At 43.8% G+C, this 26,957-nt stretch overlaps 1 protein-coding gene across 1 annotated transcript in view; it reads right to left on the bottom strand.

Moving 5' to 3' along the window:
* The window catches only part of LOC140453712 (uncharacterized), a 134,558-nt gene extending 107,857 nt beyond the window's left edge, over positions 1–26,701 (bottom strand). The window contains exons 1-2 of the mRNA XM_072548675.1: positions 26,541–26,701; positions 25,646–25,842 (exon numbers count right to left, since the gene is read on the bottom strand). The gene's annotated coding sequence lies outside the window, so the exon portion shown is untranslated. The remainder of the gene's footprint in view (positions 1–25,645; positions 25,843–26,540) is intronic.
* Positions 26,702–26,957: the final 256 nt, after the last annotated feature.

Genomic DNA, 26,957 nt, shown 5'->3' with positions numbered 1-26,957 from the left:
GAGCCCAAACAGAGCTAAAAACAGCTGGATAGACAAGCAACTTGGTAACGATCTTGCTGAGAGGATGGATAGCTGATAATTGAGACTGTTAGTGACTAAGATTGGGTAGTGTGTAATGGCAAACTATCTGATAACAATGCCTGGTGAGTGGGTTAAAGGAGGATAGACATGGGAGAGTTCAGGCCCTCAAATTATTGAACTTGACATAGAGTCTCAAGAGCTACAGGGTCCCAAAGTGGAATATGAGGTGTTGTTCTTCCAGCTTGCCCTGAGTTTCACTGGAACACTGCAGCAAGCACTTGCTAGTGAAACTCAGCCTGTCCAGCAACATCTGCAGAGAGAAAACGGAGTTAAGATTTTCAGTTCATTCCACTGGATTTTCTCCAGCAATGTCTGTTTTTGTTTACAAAAGATGGGTGTATCTGAATCTTTTGTTACATGGCTGGGAGATACTGAGATAAGATATCTGACTCAACACGTATTATGGTACAGGAAAGTTTAGTTTGAGTTAGAAACTCAAACAGCACTTCCCTGCACCCAAGTCACCATGGCAACAGTAAAACAATTCCATTGCACAGAATTACTTCATTATAAATTTGACTCAGATTGGGAAAAAGAATATGCTTTTCCTGTTACTAAACACAATACAAACTTCAACCAGTGAGAAAACTGATTAGATTCTAACGTGTGAATTTTATATCTATTATTGTGAAATTATCAAAAACAACATAATTAAGAGCAGACAGGAGAATGTAGGGCAAATGAGAAAATGACTTAAGAAAGATTACTGCTGTGAACCATGGAATGTGGGTTTGTGAATCACAGATAGGAGAAATTCCAGCTGTCTTTACTTCCTGCCAACACCCAGCACAGAACACAAAGAATAATCAAGAGATAGAGCTGGTCACTGCAGGGTATAAACGTGAGCGGATATTGTTGTAAGGGGGCAGTCGGGACTGGAGACACCAGGGATCAAGTTCAGGGCAGCGAGATTCCATCCAGCACCTGACCCCATGTAAGTGACTGTGGACAAACAGGGCTTGTTTACTCTGATTAATGGATCAGTGTAAGATACAGTAGAGGAGAGACGATCTGTTCAATTTCTATTTCTCAATAAGGCGTGAAAGTTGCTGATTCTCTCTCTCAAAGTTGGTAAATAATAAGACTAGAATCTTCCATCTGTTTATGGTTTGATTACTCTACACTTTCTCCATCATTTCTGCAAATTTCTTTTTCCAATTTAGGAAATCTCAGTTTTTACTTTTGTGTTTAATTTCACCAGATTTATTACCATACCATTTGAATTATAGAATGCCAACAGGTGAACAATTCCTGATGAAGGGCTTACATCCAAAACATCAATTCTCCTGCTCCTCGGATGCTGCCTGACCTTCTGTGCTTTTCCAGTGCCATACTTTCCGACTCTGATCTTCAGCATCTGAAATCCTCACTTTCTCCTATGGGTGGACAAGGCTTGATGTAAGATTGCAGAAAGACAGCAGTGCTTTGGATGACCTCAAGTTTATAAGGAGGTTGAATTAGGAGGCTGACCAGAAATGTGTTACAATAGTGAAGTCCAGAGGTAACAAATCAACGGATGAGCATTTCAGCAGCAGATGAGCTGAGACTGCAGCAGAGTTGGGTGATGTTACTGAGGTGGAAATAGGAGATCTTGGTGATGATGGGTGAAATATTTCCTCATGGTTGACCAAGACTTTTCAGAACCTTGGATAATTATCAGTGAGACAGATGGAGTTGGTGGTAAGGGAGTGGACATTGTAATGGAGATTGGAGATAATGATTTCGGGCTTCCAGATATTTAATTGGAGGAAATTTCTGCTCACCCAGTACTGGATACCAGACAAGTCAGGACAGGAAATGACTGGGAGGGAAGGTGTTCACGTGGCCCTTCCAGTTGGCTGAGGTTGGTGTTTGGGAAATATTACCAAAGATCTGGTTAACATAAACACTGTCTCTCCCTTGCATCTCTTACATCACCCCCACTCTGTTTTTCCATTGATGCCTGTGTCTTGTGCAGGTCCAGATCATGTGGTATCTTCATTCATGAACTAGCTGGGTTTTATTACAATCCAGCTGCTGTCATTATCTAAGCTTCAGCTCCACAAATTGCTCAATTCTTTCAGCTCAGCTGTACAACCTGCCATTATGTTTTTGTGGGGTCTGTCTGACTACCTTCTGTTCTATTTTACAGGATATTGGAAGAGGCAGATTTGCAGTCAGGAAACTGAAATTAAACATTAGGGAGGTGATGGCTTAGTGGTATTATTGCTCAACTATTAATCCAGAAACCCAGAATACCTGGATTCGAATTTCGACCATGGCAGATGGTGGAATTTGAGTTCAATTTAAAAAAATTCTGGAATTAAGAGTCAACTGATTACCATAAAACCATTGTCAATTGTCAGAAAAACCTATCTAGTTCATTAATGTCCTTTACCTGGTCTGGCCTATATGTAACTCCAGAGTCACAGCAACGTAGTTGACTCTCAACTGCCCTCTGAAATGGTCTAGTAAGCCACTCCATTCTATCAATTGCTAGAAAGTCACAAGAAATGAAACTGGATAGACCACCTGGTATCAATCTTGGAACTGGAAAAGACAACAGCATGAACACAAACAGCCCTGTCGACCATGCAAAGTCCACGTTACCAACGTCTGGGGGATAGTGCTGAAATTGGGAGAGCTGCCTCACAGCCTAATCAAGCAACAGCCCGACAGTCATTCTTGCAGAATTATACCTTACAGATAGTACTCCAGACACACCACTGGCAGGACAGACACAGCAGAGGTGGTAGTACAGTGCTTATACAGTCGGGATGGAGTTGACCTGGAAGTCCTTGACATGGACTTCGGGCCCCATGAAGTCTCATGGCTTCAGGTTAAACATGGTCAAGGAAACCTCTTATTGGCTAGCAAGTACCATTCTCCATCAGCTGATGAATCAGTACTCCTTGATGTTGAACAACACTTGAAGGAAGCTCTGAGGGTGGCAAGGGTGCAAAATGTACACTGGGTGGAGGATTTCAATGTCAGAGTGGCTCGGCAGCAGCATTACTGATCAATGGTCGAGTCCTAAAGGATATAACTGCTAGTCTGGGTCTGCGGCAGGTGGTGAAGGAATCAACAAGAGGAACAAACAAACTTGACTCATCTTACTAATCTGCCAGCTACAGAAGCATCAGTCCATGACAGTATAGGCAGAAACGACCACAACACTGTGTTGTGGTCCATTGTGTTCTGTGGCATTATCACTATGCTAAATGGGACAGACTTCGAACCGATCTAGCAGCTCAAAAATGGGCATCCATGAGGTGCTGTGGGCCATCAACAGCAGAACAATAGTCCAGCAAAATCTCATGGCCTGGCATATCCCCAACTCAAACATTACCATCAAGTCTGGTGATTAACCCTGGTTCGATGGAGAGTGTAGGAGCAGCATCAGGCATACCTAAAAATGAGGGGTCAACCTGATAAAGCTACCAAACAGGACTACTTACTTGCTAAATGGCATAAACAGCAAGTGATAGACAGAGGTAAGCAATCCCACAACCAATGGATCAGATTTAAGTTCTGTAGTCCTTCCACATCCAGTCATGAATGGTGGTGGATAATGAAACAACACACTGGAGGAAGCAGCTCCACAAATATCCCCATCTTCAATGATGGAGGAGCCCAGCACATCATTGCAAAAGATAAGGCTGATGCATTCCCAACAATCTTCAGTCAGAAGTGCAGAGTGGATGATCTATCTCGGGCTCCTCCAGTTGTCCCCAGCATCACAAATACCAGTCTCCAGCCAATTTGATTCACTCCACACAATATTAAGACATGGTTGAACGCACTGTATATGCAAAAGCATGGGCCCCCGATAGCATTCCGGCAGTAGTACTGAAGACGTGTGCTCCAGAACTTGCTGCTCCCTTAGTCAAGCTCTTCCAGTACAATTACAACACTGGCATCCACCTGACAATGTGGAAAATTGCCCAGCTACGTCCTGTATATAAAAAGCAAGACAAATCCAACCCAGCCAATTACCACCCAATTAGTCTACTCTTGATCATCAGTTAAGTGATGGAAGAGGTCATCAACAGTACTATCAAGCAGCACCTGCTCAGCAATGCACAGTTTGGGTTCACCAGGGTCACTCAGCTCCTGATCTCATTACAGCCTTAGTTTAAACATGGACAAAAGATCTGAATTCCAGAGGTGAGGCGGGTGTGACCGCCCTTGACATCAAGTCCGCATTTGACAGAGTATGGTATCAAGGAGCCCTGGCAAAATTGAAATCAATAAGTATCAGGGGGCAAACACTCTGCTGGTTAGAGTCAGACCCAGCTCAAAGGAAGATGATTTGACTGTCAGTCATCTCAGTTCCAGGTCATCTCTGCAGGAGTCCCTCAGGGTGGTGTCCTAGCCCCAACAATCTTCAGCTGCATCATCAACAACCTTCCCTCTGTCATAAGATCAGAAGTAAGAATGCCCGGTGTTCAGCACTATTCGCAGCTCCTCAGATACCGAAGCAGTCCATGCTCAAATGCAACAAGATCTGGACAACATCCAGTCTTGGGCCAACAAGTGGCAAGTAACATTTGAGCTACACAATGACCATCACCAATAAGAGACACTAACCACTGCTCCTTGACATTCATCGGTATTATCATCACTGAATCCTCCACTATCAACATCTTTGGGGTTACCATTGACCAGAAACTCAACTGTGCTCACCATATAAACACAGTGGCTACAAGAGCAAGTCAGAAACAAGGGACACTGTGGTGAGTAACTCACCTCCTGACACCCCAAAGTCTATCCACCATCTACAAGGCACAAGTCAGGAGTGTGATGGAATACTCCCCACTTGTCTGGATGGGTGCAGCTCCAACACCCAAGCAGCTCGACACCACCCAGGCCAAAGCAACCTGCTTGATTGGCGCCACATCCACAAACATTCAATCCCTCCACCACTGGCACTCAATAGCAGCAGTGTGTACAATCTACAAGACACACTACAGAAATTCACCAAAGATTCTTAGACAGCACCTTCCAAACCCATGGCCACTTCCATCTAGAAGACAAGAGCAACAGTACTTGGGAACACCAGCACCTGCAAATTCCCCTCCAAGCCACTCACCACCCTGACTTGGAAATATACTGTTGTTCCTTCACAGTCGTTGGGTCAAAATCCTGGAATTCCCTCCCATCCGGCATTGTGGGTCAACCGACTGCAAGTGGACTGCAGCCATTCAAAGAAGGTAGCTCACCACCCTCTCCTCAAGGGCAAATAGGGATGGGCTATCAATGCTGGCCAGCCAGCGCTGCCCAGGTCTTACAAGTGAATAAAACAAAAATCTGTCAGAGTTTTTTAAAAATCCCCACACACTGAGCAGTTTGAATGGCTGCTTCCACCAGTGTGATCTCTCAGGTGGACAATGAGGTAAGAGGAGTCCTTGAACCCAGTGCAGCAGTGAAAGTGGTAGTGCTTATTTCTTTACCCCAGTACCCATGTCATGTGTGTGCAGGCATGAGACACATTTAAAAAGAATAAGTGTATAAATCTTAATTCATTTTCCACCACCAGAAAGGAAGGAAACACCCAAGTGGGCAGTGACAAGCAGTGCCCTTCTCATCAAAGGACAATGCTGCGTGATCAAAGAGTGAAAGCGGAGGGCAGGGACGAAATCAAAATTGAGTTAGGGAGCAAATTAAACACTCTGCACCCTGCAGTTTTCCCCTCTCCCTGAAAATCTCAAGGATGTTGGTAGACACCGCGTGCTCCTGCTCCAAGGATACCTAGACATGGACATAACCACCAAAGAGGGGCAGGCAATAAGCCATAACGACCCCCTCCATGGTCCACTGCCTGGACCTGCTTATGGCCAGTTGGTCAAGCCCAGGAGGAGGTCCTCTGACCTGCCCTCCCCTACTCTGTACCAGATGCCCAAAGATCAGGAACATGGGGCTGAAGCGCGACCAAAAACAGAAGAGAAGGATTTTCAGAAAACTAAAAAGGGAGTGCAAACAGCCACACCCAATATTAAAAAAGGTCCACGGACTCCACAGAACAAGCAGTTGGGCTGCAAGTTGCAGGGGACTGCTGTGTGCAACACCCTCCACCCCAGGTCAGAGAAATAGGAGGAGGACTCCCAGATAGCCCTCGCCACCACCCGGTGGCAAATGGGCATGCCAAAGTGAGTCCGGGTAGTGAATAAGGGAGAAGAGGTGGACTGTGTACAGCAACAATCAATAGAAGGCCTGTCATTTTACATTCCTGAAGAGGACAAAACTAAAACTAAACCTTGGGGCCAGTGTGAAATTCCGAGCAGGCAGGGGTATGCAGAGATGGGATTCCACCGCACATCTGAGCACCCTCCAACTGGTGCACTGTGTCAGATCCAAGCATTGCCATTTTAAGGTGTCAAATGGCAGTGGCCAAGAACCAAACATCTACCACTCCTTGCTCACTATACCCTGTGGCAACATCCAACCCAGACCCCTGCCACCCAGCACATCCCTAACCCTGGTCACCCACGCTGCCACAGCTCTCTCCTCCAACAACTACTCGAACCCATGAGTACAGACGTGCAGATTTCTGAGCAACAGCTCTGACGACAGCTGCTACTAACCATGTTCCAGTCAATGATCAGGCTCTCGTAAAAGACAGGCAAGCATCCTGAGGGTGACCTCCAAACTGACACACCCAATAAACAGGAGCTGCGTGTCATAGTTGAGGTTAAGCACCTGGCAAAGAAAACACAATCACCAGGGCGCACCACCTAGGAGGCTCAACGTAAAGGTATCACTCCAAGGTCTGAAGGCAGAAATTCGCCCTGGATGCACATCGACTGACCGCCCTCCAAAAGCATTTTTTATGAACTGCCACAGATAGATTGTCACCATGGAAAATAGCAAGTTTGCTTGCTACTGTAAGAAAATCTTAATGACTCCATTCCCACCATGACCCCAACCAAAAAGCAGACTTCTTTCACATGACTCCAAGAGTTGACCTCAATTCCCTTCAACAATTTTGAAATAGTTAGTGGTTAAGTGGACAGCAATATGTCAAACAACATTGACAGTTGAAATCTAAACCTCGAACTCCAAGCAATGATGATGAAGCCTCTTGTCTGTAAACAGTAGCAGGAAATCTGTACAACAGCTTCATACAAACAATCAACATCCTTTCACCAAACAAGTGAAATAGAATGTATATTTCAGCAATATTTCCCAGATGACATTGAAGGGAATTGTAATCGGAAGAAACTGTCTACTTAACCACACCCACAAAACAATTCCAGACTGAACCCCAGTTTTGCACTTTTGGACACGACATTAAAAACACAGACATTTTGGAACTGATGGTCTTGCAAATTGAATAATGTTTCCTTCTTATAGATTTGTATTTCTTGCATATTTATGAGTGCACCTTCTGAAGCATCTAAGAATGTGTTGAATGAACTATGTTGTTGCAGTCCTGATTAAGTCAATGCATACTGAGTGATGGGAGAATTAAAAGCAGGCTCAACAACATTTCACGACTGGAGATTTTAGACATCTGCATATCCAGAAAATTAAACTCCAACCCAACAACCGGCATCATTACATCAGTAAAAACGTAACGTCCAAGGCCCAGATTCTTAGTGCCAAACCAACAATACAGGGAGAATTCGTGGCACTCTGAATCTGCCCTTCAATTTTGTCCATTCATACTCTCCAGTGTCAGTCCAAAGGCAGTGAGATCAACTGGAAATTGGACAAATGGCCCAAGAACACTGGAAGAGATCACCAGTTCCCGAGGTGGCCTGGGGCTGACAGCCTGCTTTGGGTTTCAGCGCTGTGACCAAAAATTAAGTGGAGCAATAAACTAGAAATCATGCTCCATCGCTCACCCCACCATTCTGCCTACCCATATTCACCCTCATCCATGGAGGATCATTTACTCATCACCTACTATTCACCCATTCTAAATTCCTGCGCAATTGATATCAAACAGAAAAAAGGGAATGAGTCAGAACCTACAAAAACACAAAGGCAAGTTGTGAAATTGAGCTGAATGAATCTTGAAAAGTGTTTTACTGTCAGTTAGAAAAAGTAACCACGGAAGCCGCTGGATCATCACAATGGCCAACTGGGGCACTGCCATTCAACATAGACAGGGCCCTGGTCTGGGAAACTGCCACTGCCCCAACCCCCCCCCACCTCTCTCTGGTAAATGTCAAGGCAGAATCATACTAGCAAACAGTTCAAAGACAAGCATCCAACCACATAACTCCATCACTATGAAGACTATTTGCACCTCAGTAACTTCACCCAACACAACTTTAGTCTCAGCTTATCTGCTGCTGAAACTCTCATCCATTCCTTTGTTACTGCTAGACTTAATAATCATAACACGCTCTTGGCTCGCCTCCTACATTTAACTGCTGTATAACCTTGAAGTCATACAAATCCATGCTCCATCAGTGCTTCAGCCTTATCTCTTGCACTGTTTTGCTGGGTAGCTTCAACATTCAGGATGGGGATATTTGTGGAGCCTGAACCGAGTTGTTTAAATTGTCCACCACCATTCACGACTAGATGTGACTGGTCTGAAGAGCTCAGATCTCTTTTGTTGGTTGTGGGACAGCTTAGCTGAATCAATGTGTTGCTGCTAATGCTGTTTGGCATGTTAATACCTGGCTTTGTCACTTAAATAGACTGACACCTCATTTTTAGGTATGCTCAATGTTGCTCCTGGAATACCCTCCTGCACTTATGGCAAGTCCTTGATTTGATTTATTATTGTCACATGTATTGAGATATAGTGAAAAGTATTGTGTGTGAAACAGTCAAATCATATCTTACATAAGTACATATACGTGACAACAGAATGCAGAAGTGTTACAGCTATAGAAAAGATGCAGAGAAAGATCAACTCAAACATATGAGTTCCCCAATGATAGTCTGATATCAGTGGGGAAGAAGCTGTTCTTAAATGTATTGGTACATGTTTTTAAACTTTTCTACCTGCACTTTCACATCAGCACCATTGATACAGACAGGAATGCGTCCTCCATTCCACTTCCTGAATTAATGACTAGCTGTTTCGATTTGTTGATAGAAGGAAAGATTGTTGTTCTTACAGCTATCTAACTCCTTCCTGTACTGTCTCATTGTTTGAGATCCATCCCACCAAGGTGGTGTCACCAACAAATTTGTAAGTGGAATTAGAGCTAAATTTGGCCACACAGCTGTGTGTATAAGGAGTAAAGTAAAGGGGTCAGTATGCAGCCCTGCAGAGCACTGGTGTTGAGGATTAGTATGGAGGTGTTGTCACTTATCCTTACTGATTGCAGTCTGTGGGTCAAGAAATCGAGGATCCTGTTGCAGATGGGGGAGTAGACTCCTAGGTCTCGGAGTTTGGAAATGGGTTTTGTTGGTATTAGGTTGTTGAAGGTAGAGCTAAAGTCAATAAGTAGGACTCTGATGTGGGTAACAAGGAGAACTACATGTTCCAGGGATGAGCGTGGGGCCAGTGAGATGACGTCTGCAGTGGACCTACTGTGACGGTAGGTGAATTGTGAATTGTAGCAGATCAATGCAATCTGGGAGGCTTGAGTTGTCTGTCCACAGAGCCATAGAGATGTACAGCATGGAAACAGACCCACTGGTCCAACTTATCCATGCTGACCAAATATCCTAACCTAATCTAGTCCCATTTACCAGCACTTGGCCCATATCCCTCTGAACCCTTCCTATTCAAATACCCATTCAGAGCCTTTTAAATGCTCTGATTGTACCAGCCTCCACCATTTCATCATCCCATACACACACCACCCTCTGCGTGAGAACATTGCCCCTTAGGTCACTTTCATATCTTCCCCTCTCACCCTAAACCTATGCCCTCTAGATATGGACTCCCACACCCTAGGGAAAATACTTTGTCTATTTATCCTATCCATGCCCCTCATGATTTTATAAACTGCACAGCAGGACCCAGGTTCAAGTCCCACCTCGGGCCACTGTCTGTGTAGAGTTTGCACATTCTCCCCATGTCAGGTGAATTGGCTATGCTAAATTGTCCATAGTGTTAGGTCCATTAGTTAGGAGTAAATGTAGGAGAATAGGTTTGGGTGGGTTACTCTTCAGAGGATTAGTGTGGACTGGTCGGGCCAAATGGCCTGTTTCCAAGCTGTGGGGAATCTAATCTGTTGGGAATCTAATAAGATCACCCCTCTGCCTCCGACGCTAGAGGGAAAACCACCCTAACTTCTTCAGCCTCTCCCTATAGCTCAAATCCCCCAACCCTGGCAACATCCTTGTAAATCTTTTCTAAACTCTTTCACGTTTCACAACTATGAATCTGCACTCCAAGGTCTCCTTGTTAAGCAACACTCCCCAGGATCTATCCATGAAGTGTATAATTCCTGCTCTGATTTGCTTTTGCTAAATGCAGCACCTCCCATTTATCTAAGTTAAACTCCATCTGCCAATCCTCATCCTATTGGCCCATCTAGTCCAGATCCCATTGTACTCTGATGTAACCTAATCCGCTGTCCACCACACCTCCAATTTTGGTGTCATCTGCAAACTTATTGATTATACCTCCTACGTTCGCATCCAAATCATTTACATAAATGACAAAAAGTCGTGGACCCAGCACCGATCCTTGTGGCACACCACTGGTCACAGACCTCCGGTCTGAAAAGCAACCCTCCACCCTCACCCTCTCTCTTCTACCTTCAAGCCAGTTCTGTATCCAAACATCTATTTCTCCATGTATTCCAAGAGATCTAACCTTACTAACCAGAATCCCATGAGGAACCTTGTTGAGTGCCTTACTGAAGTCCAGCACATCATAATAATGGATGTCAGAGCCACATTACCTGACTCACTGGATTACTAGCCCAGTGATAATACAAGATGACCTCTGGCTTGATTCAGCTATTTCAGAATATATACCTGACGAAGGAACAACACTCCAAAAGCTAGTACATCCAAATAAACCTGTTGGACTATAACCTGGTGTAGTGTGATTTTTTAAAATTGGTCCACCCCAGTCCAAGACCAGCACCTCCATATCATTTCCAAAAATCTCATTCTTCCCTCTATTGCTGTAAGTGGGGCAATACTGACGCTTCCTATCCAGTCTTCAGGTTATAACAAAAAAGTATTTTTATTTGACTTGTTCAGAGCTATTAACACACATATCTGGAGCAGGTGGGACTTGAACTTAGGCCTCTAGGGGTAGGGACACTATCACTTCAACACAAAAAGGTGCCTCCATATATACTACATGCATGGGATCATTCGAATAATGCTCTACAAAGATTCCTAGTTCAGTCATTCCTCAATTTGTAAATTCACAGTCTTGTTTTCTAATCCCGTCACGATTTTGCATTCTCGATAGCTACGTGTAAATAAATTCGTTTTTTGCAGAGAAACGGAGAAACAAACCAGAATCTTCTGCAAAGAAAAAGTCAATGATATTCGAATCCGGTGATCCCCAATGAGATGCGTTTTTGAAGAACCGAATATTCACATTTTGAGATCTAACTGAAACAGGATATTTATAAAACCTGTCAGTCAATAATAAATCAATCAATCACTCAACTGTTCGACCCTGCATCGTCTGTACTTACCCAGTCTGTCCACTCCAGGGGGTGGTCACGTGTTATAGTGACCCCAATCCCCCAAATTCACTCCCAATAGTTAGTTGCAGGACAGACCCGCCCCTCTGCCTTTCTGTCATAAGTCACATGACCCCAGCTGACAGTCATCAGGTTTATTTAAAACCACATGTTTTCCGAAGTGAGCAACCCTCAAACCTATCAGCATGACTCTGTTTTGAACTCAGCTGGTCTTTAAACTGTATAATTTAGAAATCATAGTCACTTAAGGGATCAATGCACTACAATAGATCCGAACTAAACAACTGAGAAACAGAGAACAGGAGGGAAATCCAGATGAAATGAAGACTTCTACAGAAAACGCCCAGAAAGTTATTTCAGATTCTAAACGATTTTGTAGACTATCAGCTTTTTCTAGGTGAAAGCGTGAACAGTGATGACATGACCGGATTGTTAAACTATCGTGAAGATGGTATTACTCTATACATGCTTATATTCAAGGATGGCTTGGAAATTGAAAAATGCAAACACTGCTGTCTGCAGTTCATTATGTTGAATTCATTGATCATAATGGCTCATCATTTCCCTGTAATAATGTTGGACTTGTATCACCGAGCTGATTAATGAACAGAAGTAGAAGCATTGTTTTAACACTTAAGTTGTAATAAAGTGCATTAATCATTAATCACCTAAAAAAAAATCCGAGCTCCTTTGACAGCATATTCCAAACTGGGATCTTGGCGCAGGTCGGACTGACCGACTTCTTCTTCAGGCCAAAAACCGGGGACAGTCCGCCGCCCCCCAAAGGTTCGAAGTCTCCAGTGGTCGCCGCTTGCAGCGGTGAAGGTGCAGGCCGGCGGCTGCTCTCCCTGCCCGGTCCCAACACTGCCCAAAGCATCCAGCCCTCGCCCTCGAGAAGGGTTACAACCGAAACGTCAACTTCTCCACGTCCTCATGCTGCCAGGCTTGCTGTGTTATTCCAGACCCCTGCCTGTCAATTTTGGATTCCGGTATCTGCAGTTTTTTTTTGTCCCTGCCCACAGCAGCCAACAGTATCGTCCTTGCATTATTCTTATCAACTCTGGAAAAAAGATTATATGCTTGTCATAATTTTATAGACTTCCATCAAGTCTCCCCTCAGCCTCCAACGCTCCAGAGAAAATAACCCGGGGTTTTCTAGCCTCGCTTTATAGCTCATACCTCGAAACCTGGCAACATCCTGCTAAACCTCTTCTGCACCCTCTCCAAAACCTCCACATCCTTCCCGTAATGTGGTGACCAGAATTGAATGCAATACTCTTAATTGTGGTCTAACCAAAGTGTTATAAAGCTGCAACATGACATCTTGTCTCTTGTACTCCATTCTCAACCTAGATGAAAACAAAGATCCCTTGAAAGATCTTGTAAACCTCCTCTGTGCCACCTCCAAGGCCAACACATCGTTCCTCAGGTATGGGGTCCAAAACTGGACCGGACTCCGGTGAATGGCCGAGTCCACACCAGCAGCAATGCTGTGGCCCGGCCCTCTACTCAGAGGCCGTGGTCAGGAAGGGTGAGCTATGCTCACCTGGTCACACCAGTGAAAGGTGAGCTGCTTGGGGCTGACTTGTACTCCAGCACCAGCCAGAAGAGCAGCCGCTCTACATCCGTCAATGGTGTGCAAATCTCCGTGGTGAGATAGCAGTGGGTGGTGTGCTGTCTGCCGAGAGTTCCCAGGAATATGAGTCAAATGCTGATAAATGACACTAGACTTTTTTAGGATATTGGGTCCATTACGACATGGGGTGAACACGCCTGCTTAATTTAAAGCAGCAACGAAGAAACAATTTATCCCGTACAGTAATCGAAAAAATTCAAGAGGCAAAGAACTGTTTAAAGTAAAAATTAACAACTTTAATTCTTAAAGTATATCAAAGAATAATTAACAACTATTTATAATTCCTTCCTCTAACCTAGCTTTTATCTTCCCCTTCTACAATACTAGTCCGATAAAACCCCCGATTAAGATTTACAAAACAAAACTTATCTCAAAACCAGGCAGCTTTTGGTTCTTCTCTGTATCCTGGTCGTTTCTTCTTGTTGGGGATTCTGCTTTAAAAGTTCACTGATCGATAAAGGTACCTTGAAGCGATCTATTTTTTCAAGCAGTTTTTACATGCTGGTAGTTTGGTAGTTCTCCTCTCAACTGTTCAATTTTCTGTGGTCTTATACTCCCAAAGCATCAGATTGTGTCATTGGCTTTTAAGCTTGTCAATATACTCAATTCAAACTTAATTGAAATTTGGTATTTTTCAGTGTATAATTTAACTGATTGACCAAATTTCAGTTTGTTTTTGTCTCAAAGCAACTCAGCCAGTGCTATCTGTTCTGAACCAAATGTTACATTGTACTCAGTGTGCTCGCCAAGTCCTTCACTCTCTTAAAGGTATAGTACACTTCTACTCCTTCATAACAGGTCAGTATGGAGAAGGTACTTCAACATCACCATCAGCAGAGCAACTAGGGATGAGCAATAAATGCTGCTTCAACCACTGGCAGATGACATGAGTGATGCAATTAAAAATCTGCGTTCAATCCAATACCTTAAAGTGGGTCCCAGGATTAAAAACAATACTGTAGCTCAGGTTGTGTGTTTTACAATTTCAACACAAGTCAAAAATTGGGCAAGAGACCCAAAGGTTGAAATAAAACACACACACGTGAAAATACAAGCTCATTTTAAAAAGGGAGAAATTAATGGTCACCATTTTGGGTAGAGGTATGAAGCAAGAAAATGCAGCTTGGGAGAATAAAAGAGCAAAGAATATTCCACAGTACTAAGAATCACCTACTCTAAATTTCTATTCTTTAATTTTAGTTAAGTGTTGGAAGGAACTCTGAGTTCAATCTCCACCCTGCTCCAGAGGTGTGTAATAACATATGTGAACAGATTGCTAAGAAAAAAAGGTAGTGAAAAGTTAGCTTTTGTGGTTCAGTGGCAATGCCCTTAGCTCTTATTCAATGAGTGAATGTAAACACTTTTTTCTATTTTATTTCAACATATGATAAATGTTATACACATCAATGAAAACTCTCTTTGATGTTCTTTATGGAATCCATACTGATAAATCTTCTCTGTCCCTTCACAAGAATCTTCACATTCTTCTTGGTTATTGTGGCCGGAAGTGAACACAATCGAGTTTTGGCCTAAGCAGATGTTTCTAAATGCTCAGTTAAGTCTCCCTGCTCTTATTCTCAAAACCACTGTTTAGGAAGCTTATGATCTAGCTTGCTTTACAAGCAACTCCCTATCCTATCACGCATGTGAAGCATTGAGGAAATGCTCACCGAGAGGTGCAAGGGAGGAGCGAAGGACTTCTGGGAGTTTTTAAGTGGGTGAGGTTTCTTTTTTTTTCCTTCTCTTCCTTTGTTTATTTCTGTGTGGACTTTCAGAGTAGTGTGATATGGATGTCAGGGCAGTTGCATGTTACATCTGCAGGAAGTGCACCAACTCCAGCTTCTCGAAAACGGAGTTAGGGAACTGGAGCTGAAGTTGGATGAACTACGGATCATCCGGGAGGCTGAGGGGGAAATTGAGAGGATGTACAGGGAGGTGGTCACTTCCCAGACACAGGATAAGGACAGCTGGGTTACTGTCAGAACGAAAGGGAACTGACAGTCAGAGCAGGGCTCCCCTGTGTTCGTTCCCCTCAGCAATAAGTATACCATTTTGGATATTGCTGCAGAGGCAGCCTACCAGGGGAAAGCCATAGTTGTCACATTTCTGGCACTGTGGCTCAGAAGGGAAGGGGGGGGGGGGAATAGAAAAGTGCTAATGGTAGGGGACTCAATAGTTAGATGGATTGACAGGAGATTTGTGGTCAGGAACGGGACTCCCAGAAGTTCTGTTGCCTCCCTGGTGCCAGGGTCTGGGATGTCGCCGATCGGGTTTACAAGAGTCTGAAGGGGGAGGGTGAGGAGCCAGAAATCGTGGTCCATATTGGCACCAATAATCTAGCCAGGAAAAGGATTGAGGATCTGAAAAGTGACTACAGAGAGTTAGGTTGGAAGCTGAAGAGCAGGACAAGTAGAGTAGTGACCTCAGGTTTGCTACCGGTGCCACGGGATAGTGAGATGAGGAACAGTCAGCGAATGCAGCTTAACATGTGGCTGCGAGGCTGGTGCAGAAGGGAGGGCTTCAGATACCTAGACCGTTGGGATACCTTCTGGGGAAGGTGGGACCTATATATAAAGGACAGGTTGCACCTGAACTGGAGGGGTACAAATGTCCTGGGTGGGAAATTTGCTTGTGTGATTCAGGAAGGCTTAAACTGGTTAGGCAGGGGGTGGGAATTGGAGCCACATGTCTGAGAGGGGGTTAGTTGCAGACAGGTCAGTGACAGGATGTAGTGAATCTGTCAGGAAGGTTTCTCACATGGTGAAGCAAAGGGATCGGATAAAGGTGTCTGCTTTAATGCAAGGAGTGTCTGGAATAGGAGTGACGAACTTAGAGCATGGATCAGCTTAGAGCTTGGGGCTATGATGCTGTGGCCATAACGGAGACGTGGGTTTCACAGGGGCAGGAATGGTTGCTTGATATCCCAGGGTTTAGAACATTTAAAAAGAACAGGGAGGGTGGAAAAAGAGGAGAGGGTGTAGCATTGCTAATCAGAGAGTGCATCACAGCTACAGAAATGAAGGTTGTTGAGGAAGGTTTGTCTACTGAGTCAGTATGGGGAGGAGTTAGGAACAGCAAGGTAACAGCTGCCACATTTGGGGTTTTCTCCAGACCACCTAATAGCAGGAGAGAGATTGAAGATCTCATAGGAAAACTGCAAAGTAGCAGGGTTGTTGTTATGGGTGATTTCAACTTTCCCAATGTCAACTGAAACCTAAGTGCAGATGGTTTGGAAGGAGCCATTTTTGTCAGGTGTGTTCAGGAGGGTTTCCTTACTCAGTATATAGACAGACCGATGAGGGGAGAGGACATTTTGGATTTGGTGCTCAGCAACGAGCCAGGACAGGTGTTAGATCTCACGGTGGGAGAACACTTCGGTGAAAGAGATCACAACTGCCTCACATTTAGCATAGCTTTGGAGAGTGAAAGGTGCAGTTACCGAGAGAAGATATTTAATTGGGGAAAAGGAAATTATGACGCTATCTGACAGGACTTGTACAAACTGGGAGCAATTGTTCCACAGAAAGGGCACAGCAGACATGTGGAGACTATTTAATGAGCAGTTGTTGTGAGTGATGCAGGAATTTGTTCCTCTGAGACAGATAAGAAGAGGTAAGATTAAGGAACCTTGGATGACAAGAACAGAAGAGCTTCTCATCAGCTTACATAAGGTTGAGGTAGCAAGGATCTAGCACAGCTTTACAGGATTACAGCTGAAAAATGTGTTGCTGGAAAAGTGCAGCAGGTCAGGCAGCATCCAAGGAGCTCCTTGGATGCTGCCTGACCTGCTGCGCTTTTCCAGTAACACATTTTTGAGCTCTGATCTCCAGCATCTGCAGTCCTCACTTTCTCCTTTAGAGGATTACAGGCTTGCTAGAAAGAAGCTCAGAGATGGACTGAGGAGAGCCATGAGGGAGCACGAAAAAGGCCTTGCAAGGAGGATTAGGGAGAACCCAAAGGCATTTAACTCATACGTGAAGAGTAAGAGAGTGATCAGGGAGAAGGTAAGGCTGATCAGGGATAGTGGAGGGAACTTGTGCATGGAGTCTGAGCAGATAGGGGAAGCCCTAAATGAGTTTTTTGCTTCGGTTTTCACCGAGGAAAGGGAACTTGTTGTGAATTAAAACTTTGAGGAGCTGGGATGCAGTCTTGACTAGATCAACTTTGATTAAGCTGATGTGCTAGAAATTTTGGAAAGAAGATTGATAAGTCACCAGGGCCGGACCAGATTTATCCCAGGCTGCTCTGGGAAGCAAGAAAAGAAGTTGCGAAGTTGCTTGCGAGAATCTTTGCCTCCTCACTCTCCACGGAAGTCGTACCGGAGGATTGGAAGGAGGTGAATGTTGTTCCACTTTTCAAGAAGGGTAATAGGGACCAGTCAGTCTCACGTCTGTGGTCAGCAAAGTTGTGGAAAGAATTCTGAGGGATAGGATTTATGACAATTTGAAAAAGCATAGTGTGATTAAAGGCAGTCAGCATGGCTTTGTGAGGGGCAGGTCATGCCTCACAAATCTTATTGAGTTTTTTGAGGAGGTGTCAAGATAGGTCGATGACGGCCGAGCAGTGGATGTGGTGTATATAGACGTCAGCAAGGCATTTGATAGGGTTCCCCATGGTAGGCTCATTCATAAAGTCAAGACATGTGGGATACAGGGAGATTTGGCTATCTGGATTCAGAATTGGCTGGCTGACAGAAGGCAGAGAGTGGTTGTAGATGGAAAGTATTCTGCCTGGAAGACAGTAGAGTGGGGTCCCATAGGGCTCTGTTCTTGGGCCTCTGCTCTTCGTAATTTTTATACTTGACTTGGATGAGGAGGTTGAGGCATGGGTTAGTAAACTTGCAGATGACACAAATGTTGGAGGTATCGTCGATAGTGTAGAGGGCTACTGCAGGCTGCAGTGCAACATAGACAGGATGTAGAACTGGGCTGAGAAATGGCAGATGGTGTTCAACCTGGATAAATGTGAAGTGATGCATTTTGGAAGGTCGAACTCGAATGCTGCATATAGGATTAAATACAGGATTCTTGGCAGTGTGGAGGAACAGAGGGATCTGGGTGTGCAAGTACATAGATCCCTCAAAGTTGCCACCCAAGTGGATAGGGTTGTTAAGAAAGCATATGGTGTTTTGGCTTTCATTAACAGGGGGATCGAGTTTAAGAGCCACGAGGTTTTGCTGCAGCTCCATAAGTCTGTGGTGAGACCACACTTGGAATATTGTGTCCAGTTCTGGTTGCCCTATTATAGGAAAGATACAGAGGCTTTGGAGAGGGTGCAAAGAAGATTTACCAGGATGCTGCCTGGACTGGAGGGCTTGTCTTATGAAGAAAGGTTGAATAGGCTCGGACTTTTCTCTCTGGAGAGAAGGAGAAAGAGAGGAGACCTGATCGAGGTGTACAAAATAATGAGAGGAATAGATAGAGTCAATAGCCAGAGACTTTTCCCCAGGGCAGGATTGACTGGTACAAGAAGTCATAGTTTGAAGATATTAGGAGGAAGGTATAAAGGAGACATCAGAGATAGGTTCTTTATGCAGAGAGTTGTGAATTCATGGATGCGTTGCCAGCTGAGGTGGTGGAAGCAAAGTCATGGGGACATTTAAGCGACTGCTGGACATGCACATGGATAGCAGTGAGAGTTGAGGGGTGTATAGGTTAAGTTACTACATTTTACATTAGGATTAAGTCTCGGCACAACATCGTGGGTCTAAGAGCCTGTTCTGTGCTGTACTTTTCTATGTCTATGTCTATGCCTATGTTTTTAGCATTAAAGATTGTACATACTTGTTTATCATTGTTATTGATCTTGGCTGTGGGATGAAACCTTTGCAACCCCAACTGAAGTCCAATATAAAGAGAAAATGCTGGTGAAACTCAGGAGATCATACATAGAGTTATATCAGATACAGAATGATTACTTTGCTTCTGTCTCCATGAATACTTCCAGACCTGTTGAGTTTCTTCAGCATTTCCATCACCAAGAATATTTTATCTTCTATCAATTTGAAATCAATATGTGTAGCGCCATCAGGGAGAAAATTTCCACCTGCTGATTATAGAAGGGCATTCTTACACATCCTGTCAACTGAAGAAACAACAATGACTATTCTGGTATTTTATATTAGTGACAGCATTACATTTCCCAGCTCCAAATCCACCAACTTGGAAAGTTAAAATCATTGAATGCACAATGTGTGTATTCCCAATGGAGAGTTTTTCTTTGAAGAGTTGTGTGTTTGCAGCAATTCCCTCATTCATACCAAACCCTGGGAAGCTGTAATTTCATCAAGGATTCCAGATTTTGGATTCTGTTCTGTTGGAAATGTTTGATTCTACATTAGTTCTGCTTCTTCTGGATTGCCCATGCAGTTGGTTAGCAGTATAATTTATTTACTTTTTTAAATTTGCATGTCTCGCAAATCTTTACTCAAAACTAGCACCAAACAGACGCATGGCAGACTGAATACCCAGCATTCGTCATGGTTATGTGCATCCCCTATCCACAGAATAGAACAGTAGAGTCATAGAGATGTACAGCATGGAAACAGACCCTTTGGTCCAACCCGTCCATGCCGACCAGATATCCCAACCCAATCTAGTCCCACCTACCAGCACCCGGCCCATATCCCTCCAAATCCTTCCTATTCATATACCCATCCAAATGCCTCTTAAATGTTGCAATTGTACCAGCCTCCACCACATCCTCTGGCAGCTCATTCCATACACGTACCACCCTCTGTGTGAAAACATTGCCCATTAGGTCTCTTTTATATCTTTCCCATCTCACCCTAAACCTATGCCCTCTAGTTCTAGACTCCCTGACCCCAGGGAAAAGACTTTGTCTATTTATCCTATCTATGCCCCTCATAATTTTGTAAACTTCTATAAAGGTCACCGCTCAGCCTCCGATGCTCCAGGGAAAACAGCCCCAGCCTGTTCAGCCTCTCCCTGTCGCTCAAATCCTCCAACCCTAGCAACATCCTTGTAAATCTTTTCTGAACCCTTTCAAGTTTCACAACATCTTTCCGATAGGAAGGAGACCAGAATTGCACGCAATATTCCAACAGTGGCCTAACCAATGTCCTGTACAGCCGCAACATGACCTCCCAACTCCAACTCAATACTCTGACCAATGAAGGAAAGCATACCAAACACTTTCTTCACTATCCTATCTACCTGCGACTCCACTGTAGTATGCAAGTTCAGTGTTGATCATTGTATGGAGCATGCGGCAAAAGAATGGGGATGGGATATTTTCTTGGATCCACAATCAGTGAGAATGAAGAGGGGCAGAGGGAAGAATGGGAAGGCTTTGTGGTCATCTTGTGTAAACCAAAAGCCTCAAATAAGAACCTCCCTATCCCCTTTGCACCAAACACCAAAAAGGCTCTAGGCTTCATCTCAGCGGTAGGCCCCACAAAATATTTGCCATTTCTATTAGGGGTATGGAGCAGCAGGAGGCATTCACAACTTCCATCTTTGCAAGGTGCAATAATTGGGATGACATGAAGGAGCTTGCGGTCCATGGTTCAGAATGGAGACAACTTTTCCACGAATCTGTCCATCTTATTGATGAGGCAGAACAGATATCTGACACTTCCGAGGTTCCATACTCCGACTGACAATAAAAGTAAATTAAAGCAAAGAACTCTGGTTTCTGGAGACCTCTGAAACAAAACTATAAAATGCTGGAGAAAAATCAGTAAATCTGGCTGGATTCATAGAGAGAAAAAGAGTTAGTGTATCAATTCTAGTGAACATTTGTCATAATGCTTTTATAACTTTCTCTATCCAGCCACTGTTTGATTCTTATTATCCTCCAGGTTTATATGTTTGTGTTTATGTCCTGAAACAGGGAGTTTGTGTCACAGACTTTATTGATGTGCGCTCTCATTGTGGCTACTAGAAGTTCCACTAAATGTCCTTTTCCACAATTCAGTCATAACCTGACATTCTTCTGTACCCTTATCTATGTAAACTTACAGAATACTGAATGCCCTGGATAGAGTGAATGTTGGGAAGTTATTTCCATTGGCAGGAGAGACGAGGCTCCGAGGGCACAGACTTAGAGTAAAGGGAAGACCCTTTGGAATGGAGATAAAGAGAAACTTCTTTGGCCTGAGAGTGGTGAATCTGTGGAATTCATTGCCAGCAAGGTCATTGAGTATATTTAAAACAGAGTTCTTGACTGCCAAGGGGATCAAAGGTTACAGGGAGAAAGCAAGAAAATGGGGTTGAAAAACCTATCAGCCATGATTGAATGGTGGAACAAACTCGATGGGCCAAATGGCCTAATTTCTGCTCCTATGTGTTATGATCTTGTGCCTAGATGGCTTTGGAAAGGGAGCAAGCAGTGTGCACCTTTATGAATAGTCTCTTCCATTCCAACGAGTAATTAAAATGACAAAGTTTCATCTCAACATGGTCAAAAATCAAATAACACCAGATTATAGTCCAACAGGTTTATTTGAATTTGCAGGATTTCAGAGCTCCACTCCTTCTGCAATTTCAAATAAACCTGTTGGACAATAACCTGATGTCATTTGATTTTTGACCATGTGTACTACAGTCCAACTCCAGCATCCCCACATCATATAAACATGAGGAATAATTTTCTGCTTCAGCTAGAAATATTCCCTTTGCTTTTCTTATCAATTCTCATTCCTTTTAGTTGGAATTTGCCATGCATTTGGGGAAAGCAGCAATATTTCTTCCAACAAAATAAAAATTCTGAATATCTGTCCTGTACTGTCAATGATAACCTTCTGAACTTCATTTTTCAGGGAGTTAATTTGCAGATGGGAAACTTAAATCAAATATCACATCAAGATCTGATAGAGATACTCAGTTCATCAAGAACAGATATCATCAGCCTTTGATGGTGGAAGGAGAAATGATTATCTGATCTGTCTCAAAGGAAGAAAAAAATCAAATATCATTATGACAGGAAAGACATCAAGACACAGTCACACCTGAGTGTGTTCCAGTGAACTGACTGTGGGAACAACTTAAAGCCATGTGGACAGAATCAATAGAAAATAAATAGTCCTATTAACAGCAGAGGGGACAAAAGTTTACCCATGTTCTGTGTTTGTTTAAGGTTTCAATTGATGTCCAATCTGAAGGGATACAAGGATACCCTCACTATGGAGAAGCGTTGGAAATGTGGGAGTGTGGGAAGGGATTCAGTTAACCATCCCTGCTGGAAATTCATTGGCTTGGGCAGATGAAAGGCCATTCATCTGCTCCATGTCTGGGAAAGGATTCACACTGGGTGACACACCAGCAAGTTTACATTGTTTGGAGGCTATTCACCTGTTGTGTATGTGGGAAGGGAATCATTCAGTCACGCAGTCTGCTGAAACACCAGCGAGTTCACATTACTGAGAGGTTGTTTCATCAGTTGGACAATGAAGACAGTTTTTAAAACACTGTGGATCTGATTGAGCCCTAGACTGATAGACACTTAGTTGTTGTTACTGTGGGAGACTGTTGAAACAGTATATGTTTTCATTGAACATGAACACATTCACACTGGAGAGAGGCTGTTCATCCACACGATCTGTGGAAGGATTCACACAGTCATCACATCTTACTGCACATCTTACATGTTCACTCTGTTAAAAAGACCTTTCGGATCTTCTAGGTGTGAGAAGAATATAAAATCAGGAATGAACTCCTAAGACACCAGCTAGTTCACACAGGAAAAAGGCGGATCACCTGATCATTGTGTGGAGAAAAGCTTCTCTCGATCATTCAACCTCTTCAACACCAACTTGTTCACTGCGATGAAAGACCTTTCAAATGTTCTGAATGTGAGAAACATTATAATACCATAAGTGAGAGGTCATTCAAATGCTCCCATGTGCCGGAAGGAATTCATTCTATCATCTACCCTAGTGACACACCAGCAAGTTCACACTCAGGACAGGCCATTTACCTGCTGTGTGTGGAAAGTACTTCATTCAGTCCTCCAAGCTTCTGACACGTTAATGGGTTCACACTGGGGAAAGACCATTCACTTGTTCTCAATGTCGAAAGGCATTCAATTACTCATCACACATTTTGAGACACAAGCTAGTTCACAAGTGACGATTGATGTTAGATTCTGCTGCATTGGTTGCTGTCAGTCCCACACAAGACTGAACCTTGCTCATGCTGACAACTTCAGCTTGTTTGTTGTGATGTTAATAATCCAATAAGTGAGCTGATGTTTAATATGAGGCTACGTGTCAAAGGAATTGAGTTTGTTTCAGACACTTGATTGGGACCTTAATATCCTCAAGATAAGACACAAATTGACATCCCATTAACATTTGCTCCACTTTTGAATCTTTCCAAATTTCTAATGATAGATTATTTCATTTGTCTTAGCTTTTTTTTGGAGGAGTTAACTATTTTTCTGCATTATTCGGGTTGTTTAGTTAATGTATTTCTTCCCATTAGAAAATGGCTTGCTCAACGCCAATACCTGTTTATCACTGGTATTGTGGGCATGTCCCCTCTTAGCTAGCGAAAATGGCTTCTGAAATCAAAATGGTTTCCCCTTCTCCCATACCTATCCTAGATAAAAGGTTGAGGAACATGTATTATCATTGAATCATAAAAGTTCTGAATCCATTGTATTGTCTGTACTCAGATTGGGTATCTCTGTGTTGTCTTTATTACAGAGTTGTTCATAAAGTCAGCAAATGGCAACTGTTTTTTGAGTTTGGTTGTCTAGTGTCTCAAACCAAAGATTCAAAATTTAAAGCCAACAAGGAAACATATTGAGGCCCAATCATCCAGCTTGATATTTGCCAGTCTGTTATCTAAAACATTTGGGGGACTGAGTAGAAGAGGGTTCCTTTTTTTTCAAATCATTTGTAAGTCTCTTTCAAATACAAACAGGATAGAACTGTCAGTGTTCACTACACTTAATCAAATGGGAGGTGAGACAGCAGTTGTTCTTGATCCCTAAAGAAGAAAACACTGGTTAGACCACAGTGAGACACCTGAGTACAGTTCAGTTACTGCATGACAGGAAGGATCTGATTGCACTAGAGAGGGCACAGTGGAAATTGTCAGGAATTTACCAGCAGTGAAAAGGTTTAACAATCCAGAAAATTTGGATAGCCTTTGGATGATAGGTCTGGAATAGAGGTGGTGATAAAATTATAAAGGCGAGGAAAAAAATCATCTATTTCATTGACAGAGGGGCCAGTCACCAGGATGCAGAGATTTGAAGTAATTGGAAGGATTGAGAGAAACTTCTGGAACTCACTGCCAGAAATGGAGGTCGAGGCAGAAGCACATGTCACATTTAAATATTACTCCAATCTACAGTGGAGCTGCTTTAACTCTCAGTGTTACAAGACAAATAGCTGGAAACTGGCATTATACTGCAGAGCTCACTTTCAGCCAGTACAGATATGAACCACCTCCTCTGCTATGATTCAATGATAATACATGCTCTTCAACCTTTTATCCAGGATAGGTATGGGAGAAGGGGAAACCATTTTGATTTCAGAAGTCATTTTCGCTAGCTAAGAGGGGACATGCCCACAATACCAGTGATAAACAGGTATTGGCGACGAGCAAGCCATTTTCTAATCGGAAGGAACACATTAACTAAACAACCCACTAATGAGATTCTCTCACTGACAATGACACTGCACCTCCGTACCCATTTAACCGGAGCCCCAAGGATTTTCCTCTCTATGGGGAATCCTAGCTATAACAATACCCCGACAGACAAGATTTCTCCAAACTACTTAATACTGATTATCACAGACGAAGAGTCACGGTGCACAGGTTGCAACTGATTGTTCAACTGATCAAGATTGTCAGACCAGTTGTATTGTTATCCCTTTTTAATATTGTTAAAAATTAGTTAGACCTGTATTGTTCTGTCATCAACAATCAACCAGTTGCAACCCTTTATAAACTGCATATGCCTGGAACTGAGTGGAGAGGTTATGACTATTAATGCAGAGCGGCCATTTTGTCCCTGAGCGGCTGTTGACCTCTTCCCATGATATTGGGAAATAAACAAGCGGATCAATTTCACAAAGTCTGCGTCCGAGCTTTTTTTTAAAATTGGAAATTGTCCGACAGTTTGGCGTTAGTCGGAAGGTCCTCTTGCTTATAAAGGGGGATCCAGACTGGATGTAAATTTTAAAAATTCGGTAGATTGCGTGAAGCTGACCTGAGTCGGCGGGCTGGTCCTGAAAGAGGACAGGTGCTGGGCAAGATGGAAGACTGGAAAGATCACCACTTTAAATCTCTTAAATTCACAGTAGGGAAACCTTGGGAAATTGACTAGGCCACCTGTGCTTATCTTGTTCGTTTGTCCAGTGTTCTGTACCGTCAGTGTGTCCTACCTGCTTGAGGACTCCTGTCTGTGATCGTCATGGTGTGGCCTGTTCTTTGTTTCCAGTTCAACTACTCACAGGTAAATGTAGCTGCAGAACTCGACACTGCTCCCGGGGACGAGTCTGACTTTTCCTATCGAGACGGGTGGTCCGCCGCCACTGACACTCTTGTGGAAAATGCAGAAACGCAATGGTAAATACGTGTGCTGCAAGAACAAGGTTACACTTGGGTCACTGGCTGACACTGTATGGAAGAAAACGGGGGACAATAGATATATAAACCCCATTTACTACCGATTGCTATGGTTGGTCCATGGGAATTGGCCATATGAGGACTCCTTTAAACTAGAGAAAATTGACTAGTGGAGAACGCACATTGCGGGTGGGGACGGTGTGCCTGGATAAATTTAAGGAGGTCCGGAAAGGACACCAGCGCCCTAAAATTAAAGATCGCCATCAACTTTCAGACATCCCGGCATCTTCTGATCTAACGCCCACTGTCCCGCCACCATATACACCTCAAGACCCTAAGGTACCCCTCCCGACCCTAGAGCTGGATCTGTTAGTAAATGAGGTCACTGCATTTGTTGCCTCGCAACCTCTTTACCCCCCAGCTAACGGATGTCAAGGAGCTCGGGAGGTAGCAGGAGGGCGGGCATCAGACACAGGACACCCTGACCGGGCGGCACCCGACCCCGAGGATAACCATTTGATAACCAACACCCAAGCATCATGATAGGCTCTCCAGCTCTAGACTCGCAGTGGACTCACTCGGAGGTCCAGGACATGTCCCAGGATGCTCCTGAGCCGCTGAAGCACCTAATAGCATTTCACAATTGGCTGATGCAAATTTGCACTCTCTACAATTGCTTGCCACAACACGTCCAGACTTTACTCCAGTTACCTGAGGAGAGTCACTGGTCCACTGTCCGACCCTCTATTGAATTTCCTGCCGATGTACGTGCGCGCACCACCTGACTAGAAAATAATGTTCAGGAGGTAAAAACAATGACTGCAGATGCTGGAAACCAGACTCTGGATTAGTGGTGCTGGAAGAGCACAGCAGTTCAGGCAGCATCCAACGAGCAGCGAAATCGACGTTTCGGGCAAAAGCCCTTCATCAGGAATAAAGGCAGTGAGCCTGAAGCATGGAGAGATAAGCTAGAGGAGGGTGGGGAGAAAGTAGCATAGAGTACAATGGGTGAGTGGGGGAGGGGATGAAGGTGATAGGTCAAGGAGGAGAGGGTGGAGCGGATAGATGGAAAAGAAGATAGGCAGGTAGGACAAGTCCGGACAAGTCATGGGGACAGTTACTCCAGCT

This window comes from Chiloscyllium punctatum, chromosome 27, assembly GCF_047496795.1.
Source record: "Chiloscyllium punctatum isolate Juve2018m chromosome 27, sChiPun1.3, whole genome shotgun sequence".
NCBI lineage: Eukaryota > Metazoa > Chordata > Chondrichthyes > Orectolobiformes > Hemiscylliidae > Chiloscyllium > Chiloscyllium punctatum.
The sequence above is the reverse complement of the archived record's forward strand: the minus strand, read 5'-3'. Positions and strand labels throughout refer to the sequence as shown.